Here is a 22,305-nt window from a genome sequence, read left to right as displayed (position 1 = left end):
ATGCGCTTTATGGTTCCTCCAATAGCATCACAAGGACCTTTGCCATGTGACGTAGCAAAGAAATGCCATTCTGCATCAATTCAATAGTTTTCAGAAAAATCACAAATGATTAAAAATTCATTATCTTGTAATGTATTTTTCGTATTTTTTAAAAAGCGGGATTGCTCTGTTTTAATAAAGTCGTGAGGAATTAAACTTTCTAATTTCAAGCAAAAAAATGACACAAACTCATCTACAGGTTTTACAATAGTTTCTAGGTCACACCTATCCGTGGTCACCCATTGCTCAAATGATAACTGATCAATATAATTTTCTTCAAACTCAGCGAATAAAGTATTTTCCAATGATGAAGAATCTGGACAATCCGAACAAGATCGTAGATAGCAATTTGATGTTGTATTTTCACACAAAAGACTACCAGTTAACATTTTAATATACTTTGATAAATTGATTCTTTTCAAACTATGTAAGATTATGTTAATATTTTCGTGTGTTGTGCACACACAAACATTATGTGTTCCTGAATTGGATAGAAGCTTGCATTGCCTTGGACGAAGGCTTGCAAATGAGGAAAAACCTACCTTAATATTTTCGTTAATTTCCTTGAAGCGTGTATACGCTTCTTTCAAAGTAGTCATCATTAATCGTTTTTGGATTGCTTGACGCTTTCCATCTTTTTTTACAGATACATAATCTTTTTGGCCAGGCATAGCTCTACTTACTTCATCGTCTTCAAAATATTGAATTATTTTTTCTTTTGTCTCATCTGTTAATGAAGTACTCGACCTAGCATTTTTGGTTGCAAGACAGTTATTTTTGAATTGTTTTGCCTCTTTTGCTGTATTTCTATTGGTTTTGAACTCATCAATGGCATCTTGAATAGACCACGAGCTTGGCAGCATCGACAAAATCAATAATTTTTCTTTCCTTGTCGGGGCTAGATTCGAGAACCTTTCCTTCATATTCATAATTACCTCATCGTAGTCTGTATTTTCCACATCCTCAGGTCCTAATTTGAAGAGGTTTCTTCGTACAGCTTCGTTGATTTCACGGTATTTTTTCTCGGGATAATTGACGTAACCCATCTTCGTCCATTTAATCGGAGTCACTTTTATTCCAGCTATCCCTTCGTTGAAGCGCTCGATGTTGACCTTCTGGATGCACTCATCTTCTGATTGATTTGTTGAAACAGATGTCGCTGATGGTACCGTGGCAAGACTATCTGCACTTGGTAGGGTAACGGTCGTATTTTGGACCCCCTAAGGAAGTGATTTCAGTTTTTTGTCCCAATTAATTGATTGCAAAGCGTAACCAAGTCAAAAAACATGGCAAAATGTAGAGATAAACTTCCTCTACGAGATAAAATGCCCATACGATCATTAGGGATCCAAAAAACGTCGAAAATAATTGAATTGCGAAGCACTGTTTTTCATTATTTTGGACACACTAATACATTTTGGACCCTCAAGGTATATATTTTGGACCCCCGGCATTTTTTATCGTTTGGCGACAATGTCCACGACACTGGTTGTATAATATGCTTGCCCATAGTCTAATCAATCGATTGACAATGGAAAACCGAAGAAATTCTACGCTTTTAGTTCAGAAATTTGAAAAAAGTTTTTGTTTACATCTGGAAAATTTCTGACGGCTTCAATTTCTGTGTGTAACGTATTGTAACGGTTGTATGGATGAACCGATTAAATTAAATTAATTTCAGATAAAATAAACACATTTTCTTTGTACAAACGGTTGATGCAAGTACGGAATAGTCCTATCTTTCCAAATGACATGCGAATTGAGTTGGTCTTTCGATTTAAACTGGGAAATTTGCAGGAAAATAGCCCAGGGGGTCCAAAATATATAGAGGTCCAAAATATATTGGTTACCCTACTTCTGGTAACTCCTCAGTTGTTGTCGGTGCATCTAGTAATTCCTCAGTTGTTGTTGTTTTCGAACTTCCTGCAACCTGATCCACCGATGATGTACAGATTGCCCGTTTGTCAACGTTTAAACGGCAGGACGTACAAATGCGTAAATTTGTATTCAATGTAGACATTGGAGCATAACCAGCCGCTTTCAGTTTATCTATGGTGCTTTCGGTGAGATTTCGTAGCTCTTTCGAACACTTTTTTTCTGCAAACGGCCTGCAACAGTTGAGAAAGCGACTACTCATGTTGCTCGTTAGATTTTAATAAACAAAATCACTTTTAAGTTTTTACTGACTAGTTTGGTGTCGTTTGCTTGACCGAAGAAAAATTTTACAATTAAATCTTTTATAACCATAGTGGTAGTATATTTTTAGCTTTTTCGTAAGTATGTTCATGGTATGTACCTATCATGTTTTTGATGTTGTTGAAGTTACTCGCTTTCTCCCAAATATGATTAACAAAGTCTATTCTCTACCAAGGCGGGTCTATACCCAGGTGTAATCAGATTTTAACTTTGTGGAGAAAACCAGCGCCGAGAAAACCGATCTGCTTTACGTATACTAGATCACCTGGGTATAGACTCGCCTTGTTCTCTACGAGGTAAACTTTTTGCAGGTAAACTAGTCGTATACCCAAGGGGTGGATCACTTCTTCAGTGCACATCGAATGTACATCAAATTGCATTAAATGCATTTTTTCGACATTCACATCAGCTTAGCACTGACCGTTTTTATCGTCGTACTATAGCAACGCGTTATTTGTTATGAAAGGATCAACATAGTTTTTCTCTTCCCAATAAATAAACTTATCACTAATATTTTATTCGTTTCAGATACTCAAGCTGTTGCTTCATAACGAATATGTATTAAATATCAATCAAAAGCTTTATCGATGTCGCGGCAATCCACTTCTGGATCCTTGGAGCTAAAAGCGTCTGATTACTCAGGGGCTTTTTGAAAACCGGTGTACAGATTAACAAGCTTTGTGTACTTCATGAGTTACGGGATAATAGCTTGATCGTCCCACGTCCCTGTAGGAACCACCTTCCTGAGAAACCCACATACTGTTTATTATTAGTGACGGTGGAACAAACAAAAAAAGCCTTGAAAATTTTTGGTCTGAATTATTATTTTTTATGTATTTTATTGTCTATCAAGAGCAGTACAATAAACTCTAGTTTTTCTTATAAAAAAAATGTTCACGTGCCTATTGAACGTGTTGTCTGTCTTCGGAACATATATTTGCTATGGATAATGTCATAATACTGTTCAAGAATCACAGCAAGTGGACAGATCTTCAGATCATAAAACATTTACCACAGCGTGTGAATAGCTACTTCTGAATAAACTCCTCCCTATAACAGAACATGATAGAGCACAATTTTTGATCTGATATCTATGAAGCTTCACACAATCCCTGAACATTTCGGATAGGATCCGTCAATGATCCATCTTCACAATGTGACGATTTCATGCTTCCCCGAAGCTGGAGTCCACCTCCATGAAGCTGATGATAATGTCCACGGAGATTTAACGCATTTTGATGAAGAATGTTTTCAGTCCCTCTTGGCACCATATATCCGTATCGACCATTATTTGGGTGAAGTAGTGTAGCTCTTCTTAAATTCATAGAAAAAAATAGTTTGACACTTCAACAACGACAACAATAAAAAGTTTGAGCAAGCCATGAATTGCAAATCTATCGAGTGTGCATTTAAATGCATTTCGATTTAACAGATGCATCAGGAGTGATCCACCCCTTGCGTATACCTGTATAGAAAACTTTTTTTGTAGCTTTTGTCTTCAATATTAGATTTCTTATAGGTTTCTTTTATCAAAAGGTTTCAACACTATTGAGAGAATTTTTCTTCAGTTACGTACAATAAAAAATATGACACTATCAAGACTTTAGATCACAACACTGGATCGCGTCTAACTTTCTAATAGATGCTATAATAGTTATGAATAATTAAATAAAATATCATGAAAACAACTTGTTAACCTCATGTGGTACCCTTAACAAAAAATTCAGCAACAAACTGCGGTCCTAAAAAAATTAACAATAAAAAAAAAAAATCACTAAGTGTCAAATTTGTGAAATATTTGAAATGTCATAACTTTTTTGTTTATTGGCTTACCATCACCAAATTTTTATGGTAGATAGCTAATATAATGGACCGTTTTCCCTCAAAAAATTGCGTTGGTATTCCGATAGGGTTTTGAGATATTTGAGTTTTTGTGACAAAAATGATGTTTTTTAATGCAAAAAAAAAATTTTTTTTACTGTTTGTATTTATTTTGGAATCTTTATTTAGTTGTCTAACTTTGTTTCTTTAGTTGTCTAACAATCGAACGAACCGTTTTTGCTGTGCAGCTTTTTGAATATTTTTGAACCATTTTCACATACACCCTTTTGAAAAGTTAGTCGTGACTCAACTTGAAGATTTGATATCGATTTGACGATTTAGATGGAACTGAAAAACTGTGCAAAGTTTCAGATATTTTTGAAATGGTCGATCAGAATCGACTTGCATGCCTCCGTGGAATCCCTCAAAACCTTTTCAGGGTCTTCAGTTCGCAGCAGGTGCACGACGTATCGTCCAGTTGCATCGCGCGCCGTCGTTGTAGTGTATAGCTCTTCACAACGGCTCTCTTCAGTGGATCGAACTGGACCCAATGGAGTGGTTTTCATGTCCCAGAATTTGCGTAGAGGGGATTCCAGTCGATCATCGGCAGTAGACAGATATCAGAATCGTGGAATGCAGGTATTGTTACCGATCTTTAAATCGCAACAATAAGCATCCATTTAATTGTCAGTTTATTATTTTGTACATAAATATAAATTATGGTTTAATTAAATTACCATATCTTTCATTAAAAAAAACTATCTGCGAGTAATATACTGAATTTCGATATGTTTAAATTGTCAAATAAAAATCGAGGAGAGAAACACCGTTAGTACTAAAAAGGTAGACGGGTAATTTGGCTACCAAAATGGGATGTTTGGACAACACAGCAATATTGGATCCGGGAGTAAAGAGAATGGGAAGAGAGAAGGAAAAGGACAGGGATAACTGGAGAAGGCTATTGGTGATTTTGGAATGGATAAGGAGGATTATTAAAGTCTAGACCACGAACCGAAGAACAACTAATTTTGGTCGAGGTCCTAAAGTTGTGCGGTCGTGTAGTGCGGTTATTAAAGTGAAAGAAGCCAGTGTCACATGGAAATAGAGGTCCCGAATAATTAGTGAACCGGGCCTGAAGGACGATTCTATACTCAAAACCAAGTGCGGTTCCCGCCACGATGTTAGACCTTTCGGACTTCAACTGACTCCACTGTATGCAGACCACAAACGGCCCACATCTCTGCCCAGGTCGCATCACCCCTCGTCCGGTAAAACCCACCACCCGAACACCACGTGAATATCATAGAACCCGCCGCAGGGTTGCTACAGGTACGTGCACCATCCTCTCTCCCCCATCATCGCCCAAAGGGCCCCAACGTCACCGAACAGCGCTGCAACGATTCCCGTCTCACTCGAATACCCGAATAAAAGATAGTATTAAGTTAAACTCTCATCTCTCCCAATATTGAATAATCTCGAAAGAGTCGGTGGTTGTGGCTTGTTCCGAAACCCTTATAGTCAGCCCGTGTTGTTCATTGGTAAGTGTCTGGTGTCGCGCGTCATCCCGAGGTCGGTGGCAGATTAGATGGCCATCTTGAACTGACGAAATTAATACAAAACAGCTTGATGTGGTGCGAGAAAATCTGGTCCAGCGAGAAAGGCAGAGTTGAAAGATTGGCTCTGAACCTTAGCACCAGACAAGTCGACGTTCAACGGTAGAATTCAAAACCGTTCGGGATCGAAGCTGTAGAATTCCTCTGGGTTTGCTTTATAAGCATACCATTTTTCTTGGCACTGACTAATGGGGTCTTGAAGCTAGACGACGTTCAAGACAGCGTAATCCGCCATGGACCTGTTGGAATTCCACGTCGTCGTACTTCCACAACAAGCCAGTTTGGCACCTGAACGAACAGAAATGTGGAACAACGGATGCACGGACCATTCAGCATCGGTGGACGTGCTTCCAAAGACCGACCAGCCTAGCCTGGTTTTGGCTGCGATTGGGCTACCTTTGACTCCTTCTCTACTCTTGCGTGTAGCCATCACGAACGAGTTTTCCAAGCCGAACAGAATCGTTGGAACAGCGCCGGTGTTCTCAACCGGTAAGCCTTGCAGATGCGTGAGCTATCCGGAAAGTTCACTGAAGTTCAATGATTGTACCGGGAGGTTGATGCTCTGAATGGTGTGCACTTCCTTTAAATCAAACCTCGTGGTGTTAGTAGCTCTTTGAATCTGCAACACAAGTGTTCGAGATGAACCGTCGTCGAAAGTAAAAGTGCGGATGGTCATGTATCGACAACGTAGATATTCTGAAAAGAATGTGCTCCTTGACCTGACGATGAACTGCTGTGGATTTCCTGGATGGAGGAGTATGTGATGGCAATCGTCACAACCGCTCTCTCCACAGAAGCTAGCTTTACAAAGGAACTTTCTGTCAGCACCCATGCACCGGCGACAAAGGTAATGCTCCTGGACGATACTCCAACGATCACCGAGAGTCATCTTGTGGAATACATGGCTATCCTTGATTTTGTGGCCGTCCTTCTGGCAGGCGACACATGGCTTCGGCTAATTCTCCTTGCGATCGGTAATGCTGTATGGCACCTTATTTTCTTCTGAACCGCACGTATTCACGTACATCTTCCCATTGGTTATCGGGTTTTCCTGCTTGATACGATGCCCATCCGCCTCGTTGATGGTCAGGCTACTAAGATATCCGCAAAATAAAAGTTCCATAATAACTACCGCCGCCTGGTGACGTAATTCCGAATCAGATTGTCCACTAGGGTGCGGTTTATTTTTCGAATGTGCTCGAAACCGAAATTTCGTATGCTCTTCTGAATTCAAATCACATAAAATGGGAAACCTCAAATTTTGAGCCAAACATATTAAGATTTGGAAGTGGCGCAAGTGACTTGAAAGTGAATTTTCAAGTTATGAAATATGACCTTCAGTGGAGTCTTCATAACTTTGTTATTTTGCAACCAATTTTGAAGCGCTTAGCGCTCTCTTCAAAATTAATGAACAGAAACATCAAAACATCAAATTTGTATGAAATCAAAACTAGTTTTAGTTAAAAGTAGTTTTCTCCAATATTTTCGTTATTTTACTAAAAAAAATCACTTTTTTGTGACTATAACTTCATGGATAATTAATGGATTCTAAATTTGTTTACATGCCTTTGAAGCAAATTTAGTAGTTTCTAAACTGTGGGCACAACAAATTAATTAAAAAAAATAGTTTTAACTTACACAGTTAAAAATATTTGAATTTCAATGTGGCGTAAAGAGAAGAGTATAGTAAAAGTAAATCAAATTCATCTATTGTTAAAGCAGCGCGTTTAATTCTCAGCTAAAGATGCTTGAATGTTACATGATCGTGTAAATTTAAAGTGCTCTATTGAAAAGTAAACGATTTGTCGTTGACATTTCAGTTTATTTTGATGCTCCAAGTAGGTACATGAAAATAAACTGAAATTTACAACATATTTTTAGTTGTGTAGTTATCTAAGAAAAACTGCCCAAAAATATGAATTTTCTACAAAAAATACTATATTCTTCAATTTTTTGTCAGCTTAAAGTGAACACGTTTAATAAACAAGTCAAAAAATTTTTTAAACAAATTTGATATATACACAATCTGGAATCAACCCAAATTTGCTTCAAAATCATGTAAAAAAATATGGAATCGGTTGAGTATTGATGAAGTTGATGATGAGTATTGATGAAGATCAAACAAAGATGATATTTTAAGTAAAAAGAGGAAACATTCTCTTTTAACTAAGACTAGTTTTCATTTTAGACAAATTTGATGTTTATACAAATTTTTCTTTAATTCAATTTTTATGAAAATGATGCTAAGCGCTTAAAAATTGGTTACGAAACAACAAATTTATGAAGACTTCACTGAAGGTCATATTTCATAACTTGAAAATTCACTTGCAAGTCGCTTGCGCCATCACTAAATCTTAATATTTTTGGCTCAAAATTCGAGGTTTTCCATTATATGTGATGCGAATTCAGAAGTGCATACGAATTTTTGGTTCTGAGAACTTTTGAAAAATAAACCGCATCCTGATGTCCACTATATGGCAGTCTTCGAGCTACAGAACAACTCTTTCGAAGACACCAACCATCCAAATCATCCGGATCTAGAGATATCATATGTTACAAAGTTTGCATTCTTATCCCTCCCCGACCAACCAGTCCTCCGATTTCTTTATAGATCTTTGTCCAACGATGGCGATCGCCAACGATTCAAAACGAATCGGTATCGATCGCTATCGAAACTCGCTGACTGGTTGACCGGGTCCAAATAGGAGGCAAATAGGAGCGCTTTTTCAGACTTGCACTATATGAACCTAGTGCAAGTCTGAAAAAGCGCTCCTGTTTGCCAAGTTCTCAACCAAAAGGATGGTCAGCAACTCATAAAGGTACATCGTATTGAGTGCAGAAACTTCTCCCAAGACAGTACTGTGCTATCTCTTAAAGCATACGATATATTCCCCCAAAATGATGAAATCCCATAATCCCTGGGTCTCCTAGAAATCTGTAGACCTGACTGTACTAAACGCATCATCCATACCGTTTTTAGGATAAACATGTGTGTAAGCATTTTCACTCACTTGAAATTGAAGCATGAAACGAGCTCACCAAATGATAATCTATCGTCGACAAGGCAGCTGTAAACTACTTTCCATTTCGACGCATAACGCATACGGTTTAAAATCTGAACGCCTCAAACGCACACAGATTCCATTTCCCAGACAACCAGAAATCACATGAAAGTTCACGTTACAACTCGTTTATTCATACTAATTACATCAAACCCGCAAAACACCGTGGATAAACTCGTCTGTTTGATGAGTTTCCTCGCATAAAACACTTCTTTTCTGAGTTCATTTATACATTTTGTTTTGTCTCGTACACTCGTACAAAGTAAGTCGCATCAATCCGTAGCAGCTGTCAAATCAACATTTGTTATCATAAGTTAAGTCGCATAAGATCACAGGTTGATTCGGTGGAATATTTATACACTCACATTGTATGTTATTATTCATCACATAATATATGCACGCATATCGCCTCCACTTTTGTACGTAGAAGGCCTTTTCGCGACATCTTATAAGTGAAATTTTGCACATATAAAGCCTCCAGGTGATTTCGTTATACGTACATTTTGGTTGTCTGGGTTATTAATTACTTAAATAGATGTTCCGAAAATGAAGGTTTCAGTGTAGTTGAAGTACCTAGTAGACAACTGCAGTAGGACAATTCTAGTTTAGTTCAAACATTCTACTGATAATTATATGTTTTCTTCCAGGGAGCACATAAATTATAACATAACACAGTTTATTACCAACGTAGTTTCGTTTGTTCTAAACTCCAGTAAACGAGCACTTTATGATGATTATCCTCCTTTCCGGCGTTATAATCGTAGAATAATTAATTATGAGTCATTATTTACCCGCCTGAACGGGAGTTGGATTCCTCCATTTCTCACGCAAATTCCGCCCTCAGCAAGCGTAAAGGGAAAGGAATTGGAGCCTCCTGGTTGCTGACTTCTTCATTTGGATTGACAGTTCGCTCGCAGGACATCTTCTGGGTGGACATCCACTGTCTATACGCAGTGAGTGAGTATACCATATAAATTGGACTCACGACCGAGAACGCACTCTAGTCGGCAGTGAGCAACCGTCGCGGTCAGACGTTGAACGTTCTCCGGTCTCTCTCCGTTGTGGGTGGTAGTACATAGTTCTTTTCTCGACAAACTCTGTGTCCAATTGGTTCATCCGAGCTGTGAAGTGAAGCTCAATTCTGGAGTTGGAAATCGTTTGGCTTGTTCCAATCAAATTCGCGGTGGATGCTGTTCTAATTTTTGGGGTAGGATATTTCGGGTGGATTTGAATGCTGGTGTGGTGCAAACAAGGATTTGTGATTAATTGGTGGGATAAAGAGCGTGGTCTGGAAAATCTACGACTCGTTCGGTTTCGAATCAAACAGGTGATGTGGAAAAACAAACGGTTTCCACTGCCTCTGGTTTGAATCCATTTCCGGTGGTCGAAACCTGAAGAATAATGGATGCGGTATCAGTACATAAATATTCATCGTGATTTGTGGAAGCGTGTCAGTGGTGCGGTAGAAGAAGATTAGTGGAAATTGTTCGTTGGGAATGTGTGCAGTGGGAGACATTCGTCTCTATTGTGGGCGATAACGCTGAACGATATGTTAGCAGTTGGTGGAAATCAGAGGATATTGTGTAGATTAACGTAGAGTAAAATGTGAATGATTATGTCAAGCCCATTGAGAAGAAGAGACGACTAGATTGCTGGAAAATATATGCTTGTTTAATATGGTGCCTTGTCTAGATCCGTCGTATGGAACGACGATGGCTGAGAAGATTTATGTATGAAAAGAAAAGAAGAAGGGAATAGAAGACTCGCAGTCGTAATTGAGTTTGCTGAAGATTTTTTGTGTATACTTACAGGCATGGATAAGTATCGTTACAATTTTTTCCAAAATTTCTTTATGAAGAAAATTAACATTGAATTAGAATAGAATAGAGATTGAGGCGCCATTCGATTTGTACATACTTTTGTAGAAAATATGATTAAGAGTTTAAAGTGCATGTAAACTAATTCTTAAACCCATGTGTACCTACGTGCGTTTGAAACCGCTTTACGGGAATATAAAGATTTGCATACTACCTTGTGATGATTCTTAATTGAAACAGGCTTTGTCTAACGATTGAGTGAGTGTCATGAACTTCCACAACAATTTTAAACCTTACTCTTCTGACCATAAATTCTTTCAGCAAGTTCAGAATTATTTCTCACAGAATAAACGTTTAAGGGAAAAATCCAGAATTTTCATTTAGAGGTTCTACCAAAGATATTCCTGCACTATCGTTGGAAATGTCTAAGGGTCTTCTCTTGGTTCTGCCAGATATTATATCGGCAATAGGTTTATTTTTTTTTAAATCCTTCATAAGAAACATTTTAAACAATCATTTCTTATGTTTAGGTGTTCTAAGTTAGGAAACATTATCATCCTTCTTTGAGAGCGTATATTGTTTTCAACAATATATTACATTACAGTTACATCAGAATTTTTACAGGTGATTTAATTGCGCCTGCTAATGAAAAAAAAACGTTTTTTTATTAACTTAACCTAACTTAATTATAATATATACGACATTGATCATGGCACTGGAAGATGGCAACGTATTTTGTTTAAAATTCTTAATAACTAGTGGTCCCGGAAAACTTCGTCAAGCCATCAAGTAGGCTGTTGCAAAATGTCAATGGAACCTCCCATACAAAATGTCATATTAAAACTCTCCCGTTTTACCAAATTTTCCGAAAACTTTTTCGTCACACGAACTCGTCGGAACCATTCAAGAAAACAACCGTGAAAGAATTATATAAATCGGTTGTCCCGTTCTCAAGCCATTTCGTCACATACAAACACCACTTCATTTTTATTTATATATAAGATAGAAGATAGATAGATTGATTTTGTTTGAAATTTGTTCCAAAGTTTCAACTAAGGTTGTTTCAGGTAACAACTCAAGTAAGTCAGATGTGAAAGTATTGTACAATATTGGTCCCAAAATGCTGCCTTGAGGAATACCAGCTCTTACAGAAAGTCTATTAGACTTGGAGTTCTGATAATTAACAATGTGTACGATTTGACAGAAAGCTTTGGATTATTTTAGCAATGTATGTTGGAAAATTGAAGTTTTCTTTAATCATTTTTCAATCAAGCATCCATGTCAAACACTATCAAATGCTTTGTCTATATATAGAAGAGCATGACCAGTAGAATAGCCTTCATATTTGTTGGAACGATTCAAATTTCCCACACTCAAAAGTTTATGAGTGGCTGAATATCCATGGCGGAATCCGAACTGTTCCGAAAGATTCTTGATGACGATGTAGAAAATTCCATAATCGCCAGGGGCTATCATATTTTTTATTTTTTATAATAATAAAATTCTCACTTCTTCCAAATCAGTCTCTCAGGAATTTTTAAAAACGTTCTCTTGATTGAGAATGCTTCCGAAGTCCCGAGTAACTTGATATTGAATTGGACTAGTAAATCCTAAATTAAAATCATGCCTGCTTTCAAACTGCATAGCAAGTTTTCGAATTATTTCGTAATTAGTTAGTAATAATTCGGTTTCCTCGTTCAATGCCAGAATTGGTTTCAGAGTTTTTTTTTCAAATTTTTTTTTTAATATATTTATTTTTATTTTATTACCGGAGCAGGGAAAAGCCCGCTGGAGTAGAATATTCACCATATTTATCCTTCCTCCAACAGGCATAAAACCTCCTCATCTTTTCAATTTCACAATTCCAATAACAGTAAGATTTTCATATTCACCTCCAGTGAGTGTGCACTCTTTGAAAGAGGTGGGATTTTAAGTTTTTACAAAATTGTAGATAATTTCCAAAAGGGCTTAGAGCCAGGGTCCAATTGAGAAATTTTGTTTTAAAAATTTTTGTTTCTAAGGAAGAAAATCGTTTTTTTAATTTATTTCTGCCAATCCTGCCATCTAACTTTCATAGCAGGATCGCGAGTGCTTTGAAATTGCCTTATTCTTACGTTTTAAGACGGATCAAGAGTTTATCGTATATAATCATGGAATCGAATTTTATTTCACATTTTAGTATTACAATGCCTTTTGCTTCTTCAATGGAATTAATTAAATTTTGGAGCTGATAGGATTGAAAAACACTTCATGGGACATTTTAATCGTAACAGTGACATGCTCAGAATCAAAATCAGCAAGCGTGATAAATTGGCTACAAAGGTGACTAGAGTCGGTTAAGACCAAATCAATCGTAAAAGGGTTTCTAGAAGAGGAAAATCAAGTAGGGCTATGAGGGTATTGAACTGAGGAACATCCAGAAGAGCACTTATCAAATAAAATTCTGACATTGGAATTACTTAGCGAATCACGTCGAGAGCTTTTTTTGCCAATTCACCATTTTTGCATTCCTATATCGTGTTGGAATCACGGAGATACGCTATGCGCTGGGAAGTCGAGAAAATTTCCGTTTCGAAAAGATTCTCGATCGGTTAAAGTCTTAAAGTAGAAGCTTGTAGCGCTGATTGTGAAAAAATTGATGAAAAAAAAATATTGGAAACATTAGGTTTCCTATTAGAAATTTCTGAAGTAGTTCTTAGAGAAATTCCTTTGGAAATTATTGGTTGTTACCTTCATTGATTCGTGGAAGGATTTACTAGAGAAATTCTTTGAGGAATAGCTGAAGTTATCTTCACAGAATGTTACGAATGACTCCGTTGAGAAATTTCTGGATCAATTCTTTCAGGAAAATACTAAGGAAACCCAAGCAGAATCTGGAAACAATCCAGCAAGAATATAAGTTGAGGTTGAGCTTGATTGGCCTACAGTATCGCCAGAGAGCTGACTGCTTGGGACTAACAGACACTCTCAGTGTATATGTGCAGATAATCTCTTACTCTTACTCTTAGGCAACAATGGCGCCTGCCGTCAGAATGCAGACCATTGAGGGAAAGGGCTAGGAATTGATGTTGCATTTAAAACTGGCCCACAGTAGACCAGATATACCTCTTCGCCTGTTCATGCGGAAAGGTATAGGGGCACGGCAGAGAGGATTGCTTTGGTTAGCAGCCTGCCTTTGTATCTGGCATAAGGAGAGGCGTGGTATGAGGAAGAATGGAAGCATAGGGAAACGGTTTCTTGTTCGTCTCTGGTTCTAGCGATTGCTATGAACGAATAGTTTGGTAGATTAACTCTTCAGTCGTCGCGCGGTTTGCCACCGTGAGAACCACCACGCTGATGCTGTGTACGATAAGCGAGTTTTTTTCACCACAAAAATACAACAGCGCGACGACTGAAGTGTTAAGAGTGAGAGATAGAAGCATGCGGACGATACAACTACAAAGTAAGGGGAAAGGGACGGGTCTGGGATTGAATTCTGCTTATGAAGTAGAAGTGGTAGCCATTAGACCACCAACCCCGTATGAGGAAATTCCCTCATGACACCTTGGAAATCCTTAAAGGAAGAAAAAAAAATGCCAAAAACAAAATACATGAATTTCGTGAACATTTTTGGAAGTATTTCATACCGTACAAGTTTTGAGAATAATCCTAAGAGTATACCGTTGCGAAATTCTTGGTGGTACTGCAGCAGAAAATTTTGGTAGAATTTCTAGAAAAATACCCAGAGCAATGTTTGGAAAAAAACTATTCAATTCATGAAAATATTTATTGAAATATCCTAGGAAAACCTTGACAAATATGGGGACGGACCTGGTGTAGGGGTTAGAACTCTCACGCCGAAGGCCTGGGATTGAATCCCATCCCCGAGATAGTCACTTGTAACGTAAGAGTTATAGTAACGGCTTACTGAGATGCACTAGCCCAGGGCTAAAAATTTCGATAATAAAGATAGACATTTTTTTTAAAGACATATTTTGAGGAGTTTTTAAATCATTTCTTAATGAATCAATGCTGAGTAATTCATTGGAAATGTCTTTAAAATTGAAAAAAATCCTTGAGAAAGCTTCTGGAAGAATTTCCCAATAAATTATTCAAGGATTTTTTAGAAGTGTGCGTAAGAACCAGGGCAACCCTTGCATGATTTTCCTATGAAACGTTCCCGAACGAATACTTACTGGATATCTAGGATGAATCCTTGGCGGAATTCCTTGACAACTCTGCGAACCAAGAATACAGCACACTGTGTTTTATTTTCTCGTTTTCATGCGCTTTTTGAATATTTTTATATTTATTTATTTCGTCAATCATTTGTAGACTACATAGTTACATAGTTTCTTATATTCTAAGATTTCCTAGTGAGTTAAAATATGATTTCAATTTAGTCCGGGGCATACTAAGATCAATCATTTCACAGTGCTCATTGTAAACAGACATCATTTGATTTAGAGGACTAAATTTGGCGTAGTTTGTACGATAACGATCTAAAGTAAACAAATTTCTGTGACGCAATTGTCGATTAGGAGCATAAAAGTTTAATTTAGATAATAGCTTTGTTGAGTCAATACGTTGTGAAACGATATCATTAACAAATGCGACCATGGCATATTCTCGTCGCTGTTTTAATGTCTGAATGTTTATCAACATGCATCGTGCTTTATATGACGGAAGAGGAAATACAGTCCATCCTAATTTGCGGAGTGCGTATAGTAAAAACTGCTTTTGAATCGACTCTATTCGTTCTTCATGTGATTTCAAATATGGGGACCAGACAACACTACAATACTCTAATATGGATCTCACATAAGCAACGTAAAGGGTTTTGATCGTATAAGGGTCTTGAAAATGATATCCGAAACGTTTTATGAAGTTAAGCATATTGCCCGCTTTATGAGTTATTGTGTTGTAATGTTCAACGAACGTTAATTTGGAATCCAAAATTACTCCTAGATCTCTAATTTTATCACATTTTTTAACTTGTTGGTTTCCTAACCTTATTGTTAAATTCGGAGTGTTTCGTTTTCTGCTATAAGTTATTAGATTACATTTTTCAACATTCAACTTCAATAAACTTTTAAAACACCAGGTATTAAATAAAAGTATTTCATTATGGAATGTTTCATAATCGTCGTCTTTCATGATTTCTAAAAACAATTTCATGTCATCTGCATATATAAGAATCCGTATTTTTTTTAAGAAGAAGAGATACGTCGTTAACATATAAAATAAAAAGGAGAGGTCCTAAGTGGGAGCCTTGAGGAACACCTGATGTGACTTGAATTGGTTTGGATTTTTTGTCATTAAATCTTACTATCTGCTGCCGGTCAGTTAGATATGATTCAATCCATTTGAGAAGCTTTTTCTCGATACCTATTTTACTCAGTTTGAAAATTAACATTGAAATGCCAAGTCTATCAAATGCTTTACTAAAATCAGTGTAGAGAGCCTCTACGTGGTTACCTTTATCCATTACCATTATGGAATAATCAACAAACTCCAGGAGGTTTGTAGTAGTTGAACGGCCTTTAAAGAAGCCATGTTGTGAATTAGTTATTCTGTGTTTAATTTGACCAAAAATACATTTGTTAATAATTGATTCGACCAGTTTTGGAATGCATGAAATAATGGCAATCCCACGATAGTTCAATTGAATAGCGCCCTAACCGTTGATTTTAGCGATATAGTTTGTTCGGAGAAGTTTCTTGGTATATTAAAGCGCAACTTTTGACGAAAAAAGTTTTATGATCAATCCACCTAGCAGTGAGATAGAAAAACTATTTTTGCAAAACATTTAGATAGACATATGGTGTCTTTAGCAAAGTTGTAGAATTGGCAATTTGAAACAACTTTGTCGAAGACACAATTTTTCTATCTCTTATACTTTTTGAGATATATGCCGTTGTATGTGAATGACCCCTAAAAATCATATTTTTTATCATGACTTTTTTCAGCGTAACAAAAATGACATTTTTGCGTGAAGCAAATTATGCGTCTCTAGTAGATTTGGGAATTTTGGATCTGATGCCGTTCTCAGAAATGTTTCAGCACGTCCCAATTTAGAGCTACAGGTCATAAAAGTTGTATAAAATACCGTTTTCATTGATGTTTACATGAAATTTAAAGTATGATGTATCAAACGTTTTTGTGACCTTCCAGATATAATTTGGTTGAAATTGCACGATTAAATTTAGATTAAATCGATTGTTTCAACATGCTTGCAGGTCTCCTAACAAAATTATTCGTTTCTCTCATATGGTCAAATGTAATACTTTACGAAACCATCGAAAAATAACTTTTCAGTATCGAAAATATTTATAAACTTTGTTATGAAATTAAAAAAAATCTAGAGGGATCTCTAGACAAAACTCATTCAACATAAAATCTTTGAAAAAATGCAAGCAGAACCTAGAAAACTAACAAGAGTGTATAGCGAAATTCCCGCAGATCGTCGGAGAAATATCTGGGAAAAATCCTCGAGAGAGACTCTCGAGAAATTCCACAAGAAATCTCTGGAAGCTTTTGGCAATATCATTGCAGAGATTCCTGAAGGAATCTTAGGATGAATTCTTGAATGATTGCTTAGGGAAACTCTTGAAAGCATTCCTGTTCATCTAGCATGGAGTTATCTTTGGAAACGTTTTCAAAGTGATTCTTGAATAAAGTCCTGTAGACATTCCCAAATAATTTCCAGCCATATCCGTAGAAGACTTCTCAAGGGTTTTAGAAGAATTTCTGGCTGTTTTTTTCTTTAATAATCCGTGTAGAAATTATTAGAAATAATTACTGAAGTTCATTTTATTTAAAGAGACTGGAAAAAAATATTTTTTTACTTGATTGTATTTTGGAGGTGAATCTTGGGAAAAAAATGAAGCAAAATATTTTTTCAAAATCTCAGCAATATTTTTTTTGAGAATTTTCTTTAGAGTTGCTCAGCAAAAAATCTTAAAATCGTCAAATCCTCCATGGAAAAAATCATGCATGAGCTATTATTGGAGCTCTTATATATGATGTCTCGATTTGTTTCCGTAAAATATTATTTCTAGGCAAATTACTGGAGGGATTCCGGTAGTAATACTTGGAGGAATTTGAGATGGAATTTATGAAAAAAAATACGATAGTATTTCTTGGGAAATATTTGCTTTGGTTTATTTTAAGGTGTCTAGTCAAATTTTTAGAAATTTCTTGTAAGAATAGTATACAAGATTTTTCGAAAGAATTCCGAATCGAGCTTTTAAACAAGTTTTGGAATATTCAATAGAATATGTTTGGACAATGCTTCGAAAAATTCAAGAATTGCCTTGACTGAAATGGGTGTAATATTATTATTAGCATAAGAAGTTAAGAAATTTTGCTCTATACTGATTAAAGAATTACTTCAAATTAATTATTTTTTGAAAAAAATCTTCAAAATGCTTATCTTAATATAGCATACACACTAGCCTGGGACACGGTTATATGAAAAAAAAAAAATAGATTTTCGCTCCAGTTCACTTTTTAGATTGCACTTAGGTCCCATAACAACTGTGCAAAATTTCAGCTCGATCGGAGAAACTATATTTTAGCGCCAGCCGTTCAAAGTTTGTATGGGATCTACTATGGGAAAACTTACTTTTGCAAAGAAAAATCGCCAGAGGTCGCCCATACACCTCTATAAAAATTCTGAATACTGATCTCGATAGGTATTCATACGATGAACAACATTGCCGAAGACCGCAAAGCAATCGGATGCTTGTGAAAAAAGTTATTAAGCATAGCCTATTCCTAAATTTTGCCCGATTTTGTTGTTATTGTTATTCCTTTACGTGTTAATCAACGCCGCCTTGCCAATAGGTTTCCATTGATTTTTTTTTTTCACAAGTGTCGGATTGTTTCGCGGTCTTCGGCAAAATTCTTCATCCTAAAAATACCTCTGGCAATTTTTCTTTGCAAAAGTAAGTTTTCCCATAGTAAATCCCATACAAACTTTAAACGGCTGGCGCGTAAATAAAGTTTCTCCGATCGAGCGGAAATTTTGCACAGTTGGTATGGGACCCAAATGCAATCTAAAAAGTGGACTGGAGCGAGAATCTGAATTTTGACCCACTAATACACACTGACTGTACACGTCAATAGTTGCTACTGCGTTATTAGTCAGAACTGGTAAGAATTGCACTTCGATCCAAATCAATAAGGGATCGGACTTTCCACTTATTATCGAAGTGCACATTTTAACATTTCTCATATTATTGATCAATACCGGCGCCGACCAAGTCCTTACAGTTGGTTGGGATGGATAAGGAATGTAAATGCGTAATGATTCTGCTTCTGGAGACCGAGAATACCTCTGCATCTCCACAGGTAGCATGGGAAAGATGATCTGGTCAACTTTGGTCAGTGATGTAATTCATGGACATGGAGGAAACGAGGTACGACTCTTACTTAAAACTAAAAGTTATTTGTAGAAGGTTAAATATATACGTTTACATTCATAATGTTGAACGAAATGAGAAAGATATGTGTGTATTGAAAATATAGAGAACAGGTATAATGCCGACACTTGCAGTGACGAACCGTACATAGTTTGTTTAAAAATTACATAAAAGCGACGCTGACACATAAGCATGAAAACAGCTCACCAGTTGGTAATCCATCCTCGACTGTACACGAATGTCTTTTCTCACTCGTAGAATGCGAATCGCACACGATTGGTGTTAATTCCGCCGCTCACCCCACAAGAGCATGCAACTGTACCAACAAAACGCGCAAAAACGAGAAAAGATAAAAACTTCTTTACGACGTCACGAAAACTAACCGTATTGTTTGGGCTTTCTAAGGCACTACGTCTTCAAAATGCTTCTCTCAATATATTTCCTGAAGACTTCGGGCGATTTTTTAAACATAGAAATCAATGGTGTGCTTCTAGATGGCATTTATGGAGTTATTCAAAGCTAAAATAAAACAATAAATGTTCTACCAAAATATCGTAAGAAAGATTTGGATGTCTTTTTTTTTATAAATTGTTAAAAACATCTGGGACAGGCTACTTCAAAAACCATTGATAAATTCTAGAGAATTTTTATTCCTGAATGTGTTTGAAAAGGAAAACTTGTATATATTACCTGAAAAAAAAAGTGAAAATTGCATTGAGATGCCATCAGTGGGTATGAAAGACGAATACTTCAAGGAGTCGTTGCAAAATCTTAATGTTATAATCTTGTCTTCTGGAAGAAAATTTATCCAGGATTTAATGGATTAATTTTTGAAGAATCTTTATAAAATTTTCTATGGAAATAATAAATAAATGAAATTCAAGAAGGGTTTTCAGGATATAAATTTAGTCGAATTCCTATGAAAATACATAAAGAAATCGCTGAGCACTCTCTAAAGAATTCCTTATTCTTAGGAAAAGTTTTGGAATGATGCTTAGAAGAATTCTTGGAAAAAACTTTATTTTCTTGATACTTCTGCTTGCAAAATTTTCAACTGTTTTTTTTTTGTGAACTTCATCAAAATATTTTAAGGCAGATTCCTTGCGAGTTCTTGGCGAAATCTTCGAATGATCTTTGGAAGAAGCATGATGTTTGAATCATTTCCGAGAAATTTGTAAAACATGAAGTTTGTAATGAAATGAAGATTGATGTTCACGAACCGATCCGAGATTTCGAACATACCAACGTCTAGTTTTTTTTTCAGTGAAAAATATTCATTCAAGCCAGCGTAAGTATAGTTTTAAAATTTATGTTCTCAGCTATAGTTTTAAAATTTATGTTCTCAATTCTACGAATAAATTATAGCAGAACCACTTTAAGAACTTGTAAACACGAGTTTGCTATGATGCTTTGTGCTCGTAAAAATTCTCCCCAACGATGTGGAAAATCAATTCCGCGCGACACAATGTGGAGTGCGAAAACGATGAAAAAACAACAGAACACCCAAAATGCAAACAAATTTGTACGGATTCTCATCCACTACGTGAAGCGAAGAACGACTCATACATACATAATTTACGGATTTACGACACGACTAAACCCTTGAGCATATATTTTGAGGCGTGCTTGATCAGCAACATGCTAGAGAATTATGGATGATGATCTGAGAATTCTCTTCAGAATGGAGGGAATTTAAAAAGTTTAACACCTTCTTAATGTTTCTTGTTCCTTGGTTCATGTCCATCAGTGCAAAATTACATACTAAGGAAGCCACATCAATGGATTCTCATTCTCCAAGAAGGACGATTGTCCATATCGTGTACTTCCTTTCAAACAAGCGACCGTTAGGGTAACGGTCGTATTTTGGACCCCCTAAGGAAGTGATTTCAGTTTTTTGTCCCAATTAATTGATTGCAAAGCGTAACCAAGTCAAAAAACATGGCAAAATGTAGAGATAAACTTCCTCTACGAGATAAAATGCCCATACGATCATTAGGGATCCAAAAAACGTCGAAAATAATTGAATTGCGAAGCACTGTTTTTCATTATTTTGGACACACTAATACATTTTGGACCCTCAAGGTATATATTTTGGACCCCCGGCATTTTTTATCGTTTGGCGACAATGTCCACGACACTGGTTGTATAATATGCTTGCCCATAGTCTAATCAATCGATTGACAATGGAAAAGCGAAGAAATTCTACTCTTTTAGTTAAGAAATTAGAAAAAAGTTTTTGTTTACATTTGAAAAATTTCTGACGTCTTCAATTTCTGTGTGTAACGTGTTGTAACGGTGGCATGGATGAACCGATTAAATTAAATTAATTTCAGATAAAATAAACACATTTTCCATGCACAAACGCTTGATGCAAGTGCGGAATGGTCCTATCTTTCCAAATGGCATGCGGATTGTATTGGTCTTTCGATTTAAACTGGAAAATTTGCAGGAAAATGGCCCAGGGGGTCCAAAATATATAAAGGTCCAAAATATATTGGTTACCCTACTGTTTCGTCTCGCCAACCAAGCAACTAAAGGACAATAAATTTTATGAGCAAAGTTTTCCCCTCGTTTCGTCTTGAGGAATCTGCTTATCTAGCAAAGTACTGCTTCATTCTGGACCGTAATGATGGCGCAATCTTTGCGCCGATTTGAGCTCTTCACCAAATCAAACAATAAGAATTCAGCTGATGGACGGCTTCAATGATGATACATTTGGCTGCTAAGGGATGAAGACAAATCTCATCAAAGAACTCAATTTCCGGCCGGTTTCTGGGAATAGCTGATTGGCATACGATGGATGTCGCCACGGCAGCTTTCGATTTTGGGCTCCCAATCGGTGGAAAAGAGCGAACCGTTCGTAACTGGGTGCACAGTGGTTCAGAAAAGTTAAACTTTCAAATGTTCACATGCTTCAATAGTTTTCGATGTTTGTATCTGTTGTGTCGATTGTTGTGTCTGTTTTTGAATTCATTCAACCACTGTGTAACGCGATAACAATGTAGACAGACTGGCTAAGGAAAATTCTCATCGTTATTCATAGCGACAACACGGTCTGGATCCTTTCTAGCTTGAATGGTTTTTGCTGCATGTGATTTGGTGTTTTTGTGGGAAATATTCTACTGAGATTTATAGGACAAATTCAGTACTGAGGAGCTAGTTTGGCATGTTACCGTCTAGTTTACATGTCTCCAAATTTTCCAGAACGCTAGGATCAACGGAACTGTAAATGTTTCCACACCATGGCCTTGAGTTTCATGCGAAATGTAGTGTTGGTCACGGACATGAGCATTGTAGTTTATGGGAAAAAGCTACGGCGGCAAGTTTGATTATGTCGTGATAATTCTCATAT

General features: G+C 36.6%; 1 protein-coding gene across 1 annotated transcript in view; it reads left to right on the top strand.

Annotated features, from left to right (window-relative positions):
• The first annotated feature begins 9,744 nt into the window (after positions 1-9,744).
• Positions 9,745-22,305, top strand: part of LOC5577130 (soluble guanylate cyclase 89Db) — an 84,814-nt gene continuing 72,253 nt past the window's right edge. Inside the window, exon 1 of the mRNA XM_021856919.1 lies at positions 9,745-9,938. The gene's annotated coding sequence lies outside the window, so the exon portion shown is untranslated. The remainder of the gene's footprint in view (positions 9,939-22,305) is intronic.

The sequence above is a fragment of the Aedes aegypti genome, chromosome 1 (genome assembly GCF_002204515.2).
Source record: "Aedes aegypti strain LVP_AGWG chromosome 1, AaegL5.0 Primary Assembly, whole genome shotgun sequence".
Lineage (NCBI taxonomy): Eukaryota > Metazoa > Arthropoda > Insecta > Diptera > Culicidae > Aedes > Aedes aegypti.
The sequence above is the reverse complement of the archived record's forward strand: the minus strand, read 5'-3'. Positions and strand labels throughout refer to the sequence as shown.